The sequence below is a fragment of the Schistocerca gregaria genome, chromosome 4, assembly GCF_023897955.1.
Source record: "Schistocerca gregaria isolate iqSchGreg1 chromosome 4, iqSchGreg1.2, whole genome shotgun sequence".
In the NCBI taxonomy this organism is placed as follows: Eukaryota; Metazoa; Arthropoda; class Insecta; order Orthoptera; family Acrididae; genus Schistocerca; species Schistocerca gregaria.
This window is the reverse complement of record NC_064923.1, coordinates 761,232,693-761,242,711: the sequence shown is the minus strand read 5'-3', so window position 1 is coordinate 761,242,711 and position 10,019 is coordinate 761,232,693. Positions and strand designations below refer to the sequence as shown.

The 10,019-nt window shown below is 46.2% G+C and overlaps 1 pseudogene; it reads left to right on the top strand.

The window, feature by feature from the left end:
- Window positions 1-1,454: 1,454 nt before the first annotated feature.
- Window positions 1,455-1,572, top strand: LOC126268380 (5S ribosomal RNA; annotated as a pseudogene).
- The last annotated feature ends 8,447 nt before the right edge of the window (window positions 1,573-10,019 follow it).

Here is a 10,019-nt window from a genome sequence, read left to right as displayed (position 1 = left end):
TAAGCGTCTCGCACTGAAGTCAGCGCAAAATTTCGAGCTTCTGTAGAAGATTGCGAGTCTTGGAGATTTTGCGTCTGTTTAAATTTGGCATGTTTTTTTTTTTCGTTGTGCCTGCAACTGAATGTTAGTTCTATAAAAATTAGGCATTCACGGAATAGTTTGCGTCTGTTTTGAACCTTCTGCCAGTTCAGTTCTTTCAGCATCTACGTGACACTCTCCCATGGGCCAAACATATTTGCGATCATTCGCACTGCCGCTCTTCATATTCGGTCAATATCCCCTGTTTCCCTGTACTTGGTTCGGATCCGACGTACTTCAGCAACATTCAAAGATGAGTCGCACGAGTGCATTACCCACGACTGTTTTGTATGCAATCTGCTTTGTAAACTGATTGCATTTCCCTAGTATTCTACCAGTGAACGGCTCTCTGCGAACTGTTTTACCTGCGACTGAGACTACGTGATCCTTCTATTTCATATCCCAACAAGTTCTTAGCCCAAGTGTTTGTATGAGTTGCGCGGTCGCAAGTGGGAGTCATTGATACTGCCGTCAGAGGATTCTATGTTTTTCGTTTCGAGAAGTGCACAATTTTACATTTCTAAGAATTTCATTGCCATCTTTGCCTCACTTTGAAATCTTATCAACATGTGACTGAACAGATAAGTACTTCGCTTCTGTGATATGGTCAGATGAGCAGATGACCAAGACGGCGGCTGTTGTGGACGGCCAAAGATGACGTCAGCGCACGGCCTCCTGTCTCCTCTCGCCTGTGATGCCGCTCCGGCGCTGCGCTGACAGCTTCTTCAGGACGCCGAGCCACGCCCCCTACACTGAATGGCACCCCCTGTCGCTTACCGGAGAGTTTGTCACATCACAAGTGCTGCCATCACTTCTGTTCCTGCACGGAGCGACACAGGCGGCCCACATAATGCCGGCACACACTCATGGGGTAACCGAGAATATTTCGGTGTGCTATGTCAGTAAGAGTTCGCGGAGTACGTTACACATGTTTGCTCCAGGAGAATCACTTGAAACGTGCACAAGTGAGCCCACATCTTCTCCCTCTCTCCCTTTCCTCACCCCCCCCCCCTACAAACACGCACATACATACAGTATGTAAAATACATTCAGCACACTAGAGAACAACAAATGATTCAAATGGCTCTGAGCACTATGGGACTTAACAGCTGTGGTCATCAGTCCCCTAGAACTTAGAACTACTTAAACCTAACTAACCTAAGGACATCACACACATCCATGCCCGAGGCAGGATTCGAACCTGCGACCGTAGCAGTCGCACGGTTCCGGACTGCGCGCCTAGAACCGCGAGACCACCGCGGCCGGCAGAGAACAACAGAAAAGCACGTCATATACCACCATTCCTCTTTCCCCTCCTTCCACCCACCCAAGAAAATACAAGCACGTAATTAAGATTGTTATGTATTAAAGGATGTGGCAACGGCCTTGCCGCAGTGGATACACCGGTTCCCGTGAGATCACCGAAGTTAAGTGCTGTCGGTCGTGGTCGGCACTTGGATGGGTGATCATCCGGGCCGCCATGCGCTGTTGCCATTTTTCGGGGTGCACTCAGCCTCGTGATGCCAATTGAGGAGCTACTCGACCGATTAGTAGCGGCTTCAGTCAATAATACCATCATAACGACCGGGAGACCTGGGTGCAAACACCACGCCCCTCCTATCCGCATCCTCCACTGAGGATGACACGGCGGTCGGATGGTCCCCTTAGGCCACTCGTGGCCTGAAGGCGGAGCGCTTTCTTTTTATGTATGAAAGGATGTCTTCTGCACACCAAGAGCGGAACTCTCGTGTCTCATGATGAATATAAGTAAACTCTATGTCCGCCTGCTTAGGTAGGTGGTAACGTGCTTGCCCCCATGAAGCGATTCCCGGTGGGGTTGGAGATTTTCTCCGCTCGTGGACTGGGTGTTGTGTTGTCCTCACCATCATTTCATCCTCATCACCGGCACGCGATTCGCCCAGTGTGGCGTCGAGTGGTATAAGACGCGTCGACTGAAATAAGACTCGCACTCGGCGGCCGAACTTCCCCGGATGGGGCCTCCCGGTCTACAGTGCCACACGGTCATTTTTTTTCCCAATGAACTCTATAAACCCCCCCAACCCCAACCCCTCCCCGGTCCCACCCTCCCCACACACACAAACATACACATGACACACCACGAAGGAATTGTACAAACTGGACGGAAATTAGTATATGTGATGTACAAGCACAGACAGCGAAATGATTACAACTTCAGAAAAACGGAATAATTTATTCAGAACAAAGAGGTTCAGAAACTGAGCAAGTCAATAACGTGTTGGTCCAATTCTGTCCCTTGTACAAGTAGTCATTCCGCTTGACATTGATTGACAGAGTTGCTGGACCCCCTCCTGAGGGACATCGTGGCAAATTCTATCCAACTGGTCCTTTGGATCATCCAAATCCGGAGCTGGTTGGAGGGATCTGTCGACAATGCACCAAACGTTCTCAATTGGAAAGAGATTCAGGGACCGTATTGGCCAAGGTAGGGTTTGGCAAGCACGAAGACAAGCGGTGTGAGGGCGAGCGTTATCTTGTTGAATTGTAAGACCAGGATGCCTTGTCATGAAGAGCAACAAAACGGGGTGTAGAATATTGCTGGTCATCAGCGCTCAGCTCGAAGTCGGACTCATCGCTGAAGACAATTCTACTCCATCCGATGATATCCCAGGCTTAAGTCATCTCTGGAGACGCTGCAGACAGCGGTGGGATACCGAACTGTCTGTCGCCTTCCATATGGCCAGACAAATAGTATGATGGCCATGAGAGCAATTTCTTTTCATAGCAGAAACCATTCGTTTGTCATCGGTGGCACCCTCGCAGCACAGCCGTACGTCGGCGATAATCAACGCCCCGTTTTGTTGCCATTCATAAAAAAGCCACCCTGGGCTTACATTTCAGCCACCTGCAGACGATGAGAGTTTCTGCTGCTTGTCTTCGTGCTGGACAAACGCTACCTTCGCCGACCAAGATCGCCGGATCCGTCCCCAACTTTCGACGGTCTAACCCGCCGATTGGACAGAATTTGGTACGATATCCCTCAATCAACGCCAAGCCGAATAACTGCTTGAATAAGGGCCAGAGGTGGACCAACGCATTACTCAATTGCTCAGTTTGTGAAGCTTTTTTTCCCTTAATAATTCATTAATTTTTCTGAAATTGTAATAATTTGCTTGTCTGTACACGTATATATCTACCGATTTCCGTCCCATTCGGATAATTTCTTCATGAAGTGCCCTTATTTTTGTCTCAGGGAATATGATGTCAGAAATAACTAAAGATAGCTCATGAAGACTCTTTGACCTGTCAGCGCCATGTTTACACTACACGATAAGTATGTCGGACGTGATGAAGAATTGTCACTGACTAAGATTTGAATGCAGTAACATACACGACAACCTGTGTGCTAATTGACAGAAAAAGTTTCATATCCTGCCTTGTTAAATGACTCGCTTGTCATTGCTGTACATTTACATATGTAAGTAGAGTTATATTTCTGCTGTTATATATGCGAGATGTGATAAAAAAGGAACGGGAATTTTTGCTTTTCTTAAAGTTTCTTTATTTATTCATCAACATCAACTTTGTCCTCCAGCCGGAGTTGCCACGCGGTTCTAGGCACTACAGTCTGGAACCGAGCGACCGCCACGGGCGCTGGTTCGAATCCTGCCTCGGGCATGGATGTGTGTGATGTCCTTAGGTTAGTTAGGTTTAAGTAGTTCTAAGTTCTAGGCGACTGATGATCTCAGAAGTTAAGTCGCATAGTGCTCAGAGGCATTTGAACCAATCAACTTTGTCCCGTTCAAAGTAATCCCTACTTTGGCTACTAGAATTGAAATCTGCAGCAATATGCGTAATGGTTGCACTTCTGTCACACTGAACGATTCTCTTCAGCCGTCGTTGGTCCCGTTCTTGCAGGATCTTTGTCCGTCCGCATCGATTCAACGTTTTACCGGATTCCTGATATTCACGGTACACTCGTGTAGTGGTCGTGCGGGAAAATCCCCACTTCATCGCTACCTCCGAGACGCAGTGTCCCATTACTCGTTCGCCGACTATAACACGACGTTCAGTCTCACTTAAATCTTAATAACCTGCTGCTGTAGGAGCAATAACCGATCTAACAACTGCGCCAGACACTTGTCTTATGTAGGCGTGGCCGACCGCAGAGCCGTATTCTGCCTGTTTACATATCTCTGTATTTGAACATGGATGCCTATACCAGTTTCTCTGGCGCTTTAGTGTAGTTGTTAATACAAAACTACGCTACTTCGAGACGTTATGATTCTGACTGAGCCTTAACAAATGACAGCGTGTAGAAAGGCGCAATGCGTGGATGGGCACTGAGACGTAATTCTGTCGAATCCACTTTCATTAACAGTGAGACATAGACTGAAGCCATACTGTCTTGACATCTGACTAATATCTGCCGACTGAAAGCTATTTGTTTAACCTGAACTTCGATGTATTAAAAGTGCTTCCGTTGTGACATCGCCGATAGCTCCAACTACAATATAAGACTACCACAGATTATCGATGTTTTTTCACACTCACCGTTTCAGCTACATTTGGTCTACCAGATGCCATCGTGTGGCGCAACGTTTCGTTTCCTTCTGCAGAAATGGTGCCTAGCGGCACTGATTGCACGGCGATTCTTTTTCCCGCACTGATATGAGATGTTTCGTACGAGGTGGTTTCCATGTGCTAATCACACCAAGCGTGATTCAGCAGCATCGCCGGCACGGTAGCTCAGCGTGTTCGGTCAGAGGGATAGCTGCCTTCTGTAGTACAAAAAACTGAGTTAATCGATCAACAACGAACTTAAACGGATGTCTTACGACGTCCGCACCGAGCAGGGACAACGAACAAAAGCGAACAAAATGAGATTTAAATAAAAAAAAAGGAGCACTGCTCCGCTTCTTTGTTGGTAAACTATAAAAGCAACCTTTTCAGCATTAATAATTTTTTTCATAATGCGGGGCCACAGTCATAATATATATCTCTTTAAAGTCAGTACCGCCATTAGACTGTTGTTGATTTACAGTGTTACATTTACACTTACGCAATCATGATTTCGGCTTCAAAATGCCATTATCAAGTGTTTTGTTATAAACTGCCCTAGAAGTCATACTGTCGTATTAAAACACACTATTAGACACATTGTCTAAGAGTCGATATTTCTGGCAGAGTCTACTGCTTGAGTCAAGATGGTGTAGTCAGTAATGAAACAAAATACTATGCTCTGCCAGAAATATCGACTCTTAGACAATGTAAAAATATAAATATAAAAATTGGCATTTCAGTCTTTTGATCGCTATTTTTCGTTTTCAATGACCGGTTTCAGGCTAGCTGCCCATCTTCAGATCTATTAGACAAAGTTAAAAACATAATTAAACAGAGAGATACAGTTAGTGATAGAAATATATTAGTTTACAAAAAGAAATTTTGGAACGTATTAAATGCCAACATAACCATATATTGCAGTTACAGAGTAACTTGCCACTACAGAACTATCGGTTCTCTGTCATAACTAAAGTAAATTTTAACATGTTAAAACCTTATATCGCAGTTTTAGAGAAACCTGATTGGTAACAGTAAAAAGTGCCCTCTACTTTTAAGAGTTGTTCATATGTTATTCATCAACATCAACGGGACGTATACAAATTCTTGTGTTTGTGGCGAGAATGTGTTGATCGTACGTATGGCAGCGACATCGATATCGTTTCTGTAATATATAACTACCAATATCATCTGGAAATGGGCTACTGCGCCTGAAACTAGCAAACCATAGATTAAAAAAAAAAAGAAAAACAGCTATCCACAGACTGAAAATACGTTATTTCAGCATCAACTGAGCTCTACATCATAATAATTACACGTCTTTTATCTCACACCTAAACCTCCGTATGTCAGACACTTAGATCGATGTCGAACAATGTATGTAGATAGAATATCAACCAAAATACCGAATTACACTGAAGAGCCAAAGAAACTGGTACACCTGCGTAATATCGTGTAGGGCACACGCGAACACGGAGGAATGCCGCAACACGACGTGGCATGGAGTCGACTAACGTATGAAGTAGTGCTGGAGGAAACTGCACCACGATTCCTGCAGGATTATCCACAAATCCGAAAGAGTACGAGAGAGTCGAGATCTCTTCTGAACAGCGCGTTGCAATGCATCCCAGATATGCTCAATAATGTTCATGTCTGGGGGGTTTGGTGGTGAACGGAAGTGTTTAAACTCAAAAAAGAGTTACTGGGGGGACTCTGTAGTAATTCTGGACGTGTGGAGTGTCGCATTGGCGTACAGGAACTGCCCAAGTCCGTCGGTATGCGCAATGGACATAAATGGATGCAGGGGAACAAGCAGGATGATTACGTATGTGTCACCTGTCAGAGTCTTCTCTAGACGTATCAGGGGTCCTATATCACTCCAACTGCACACGCCCCACACCATTACAAAGGCTCCAGCAGCTTGAACCGTCCCCGACTGACGTACAGGGTCCATCGATTCATGAGGTTGTCTCCATACCCGTACACGTCCATCCGCTCGGTCCAATCAGAAACGAGACTCGTCCGACCAGGCTACATGTTTCCAGTCATCAACAGTCCAATGAAGGTGTTGACGGGACCAGGAGAGGGGTAAAGCTTTGTTTCGTGGGTGGGCCTTCGGCTCCGATTCACGGTACACTCGTGAAATGATCGTACGAGAAAATCCGCACTTCATCACTACCTCGGAGATGCTATGTCCCATCGCTCATGCGCCAACTATTACAGCACGTTCCAACTCACTTAAATCTTGATAAGCCTTCCATTGCAGCAACAGTAACCAATGTAACAACTGCGCCAGTCTCTTGTTGTCTTATATAGGCGTTCCTGAGCGCAGCGCCGTACTCTGCCTGTTCACATATCTCTGAATACGCATGCCTATACCAGTTTCTCAGGCGCTTCAGTGTAGAGCGTGAGGTCGAGGTCGCCGTACCAAAGATCCCGCGTTCAAACATCTCTGATGACAATTAGCTTCAACTGTTTACGCGTGAAACTGTTATGTGGGAGGCCAGTTTACTGGCATGTAAAAGGACTTTTCGGAGTTTTACGTTCTTTTGGCAGTCTGCTTCCGTTTCGTTAGTTGGAAATAACAAACCTATAGAGTCCATTTTTAGAGGTAGGTGTGGTGTTCTGTCGGACATGTGCGGCACAACTGACACGAATCGTGATGAAGCAGCTGGTACTTTTGCAGTTTCACAGAGTAAACATAAACAATCGTAACAGTAGTATAAAGAAACAATTGCATCGTACGTGAGGAAGTATTAATAGTACCATATAACAGTTTCACGCATAATACAGTAAAAAAAATTTGTCATCATTGGAATATGTTTCCAGGATGAGGATCTATCGCTCTACCAACTTCCCCACAGGACCTGTATGTATACGTTACTCTCAGTTATGCTTTTCCTGCGCTCCGTAGTTCTGGTGTTATTTTTAGTTAACGTTTATTCCTGTTCTGCTGGACGACAGCACACAGCACGAACGAAACCGGAGCTTTGGTTGATACTCTATCGACACACAACGTTTGGTACCGACCTGAGTGTCTGACATCTGGAGGTTTGGAACTATTTATTCACAACCGATACAAAAGAGTTACGTGTTTGCACCTGTTACTCCAGAGCCCCAGTATGGTGAAAGTTATGGTGATTCTCGTGTACGACTGTGATGGTTTTATCGCAACGCATTACGTTCCTCCAAGGCAGACCGACAATGCACAGTATTACTGTTCGTTTTTGGATCATCACCTGCGACCAGCTTTGCGAAAGAAGCGGCCACTCTTTCTGCGCAACCTACCCATCAGTTTGGACGGGCGCATACAGCGCAAGCTGTGGCTGCTCTGTTCGGTCGATGTGACTGGGAAGTACTGTACCATCCACCATACTCCCCGGATTTAAGTCCTTGTGTCTTTGATTTGATTCCGAAGATGATGGAACCACTTCATGGCATTCGCTTCAGAACTGTTCCAGAGATTCGACAGGCGGTAGACCGGTCCATTCCACCATCAATAGAACAGGCTCTGCTAACGGTATACTACGCCTTCCACATCTCTGGCAACGTGTTCTACACAACGCTGGTGACTGTTTTGAAGGACAGTAACAGGTGCAAACACGTAACTCTTTTGTATCGGTTCTGAATAAATAGTTGCCACTATTTAAGTTTCGAACCTCGAAAATTACATGGTTTTTAATTAAGCTGAGGGCCAGTTATCTCCACTGCAACACAGGGCTGATTTGTGAGCATGCAGATCACATCGGTAGCATGGTCAGTGAATCGAGTTGGCGTGAGGATAGAAGGGCTGAAAACATACAAAAACAACAAGAGCGTAATCCTCCATGGCGGCGGTCCACTAGAATAAATTCCTTTTGTGCAACAGGCCGCGTCATTTTGAAACACTACAAGCAATAACAAAACCGACGTTTCGAACGCCTTAGCAACGGTACTCTTCAGGCCGAGGTTCTGAAGATGCTCTTCTCGATATTGTGACGTATGTCGGTTTTTGTAACAACCGAAGTCACATTCTAAAGCGTCAGTAGGCAGTTCAGAGTCGAGATGCGTGTTGAGCGGTGGTGGCGCGGCAGGCACTGTGCTGGCAGAGGTGACTGGCGAGCAAAGACGGCGAGCAGGGTAGCAGGGTAGCAGGGTAGCAGGGTAGCAGGGTAGCAGGGTAGCAGGGCAGCAGGGCAGCAGGGTAGCAGGGTAGCAGGGTAGCAGGGTAGCAGGGTAGCAGGGTAGCAGGATAGCAGGGTAGCAGGGTAGCAGGGCGTCACCGGAACAAGTCAGCGGCGCGGGGCGGTCGCTTGCTGTGTGCCGCTCAGCCCGACACTGCCGGAGCTGCTGGCTTGCAGTTCCACACTGGCCCGGTCTAATGCTCGAAACCTCTTTAAAGTCAGCACCGCCGGCCTGAGATTGTAACTTTGAGGCTAAATTTTTACGGGTGGTAGAGAATCGTAACATGCATGCTTCGAGGTAAGTGCACGCGGAAATGAATAATCACTTTTTATTGGCGTAAACAACTTAAATTTCACAGCAACGACAGGAATCCTAAATTTAGTACTTCAGGGTGAGGGGCTTATAGTCGTAAATGATTACTTTACGGGGGATTTCCCTGGAAAGACCTGAGGATGGGTGAACTGTGCAATCTGAGGTCTTAGGGGGGAGGAGAATGAAAATAACACGCGCTTAGCTACTCGTATTAACATGCACACTGTTAGATTCAGAACTCGACTCATCTGCAACCTATGAAATTATACGAAGTCAGACCTGGAAGCTAGAGAGATCTGTAGAGATTGAATAAGAGTCCCTAACTGTCCTTTCCACCAACCTGTCGTCTTCTAAAGTTGTGTTCCCAGCGCAGAAGACAGCTCGTCGGTCGTGGGATCTTCTACGGCGGAGGCTCCCGTGGTGTCATCTCGAACTTGAACCTGTGTTTGTGCTTTTTTGTGGGATGCCACTTACCCAGGCTAGTCTCCGTATCTACAGAGGGCAAGATCTGTAGTTCTGACAATGATGGCAGGCGACACATCTCACTAGTGTATCCTGTTTGTTTATATCTTAAAATATCACTTTTTGCACTGTCTTCTACTACACTCGACGTAGCTTTTTTAATAGTACGGTAACTTTTCTCACAACTTCCGATACAGAGTACGACATGTCCGTCCGGAACAGAGATACACGCCCGGCTCTGAAGAACGGCTGAAACAGAGCGACTAGCGCAGCCGAAGTACTTCGTCTTCCAGGCGCGCCAAAGTGACCCGAAGGTGTCCGAAGCACTTCGGTTGTAATATCAATACTCTTATGTTTCTCAAAACTAGTGAAATCTGATAAACAGAAACGGTAGGCTCTTAGGGTAACCTTGAGAGATTGTCAACTGAAAACTGGGTTAAATACAACGAAAAGTTTATAAGTAA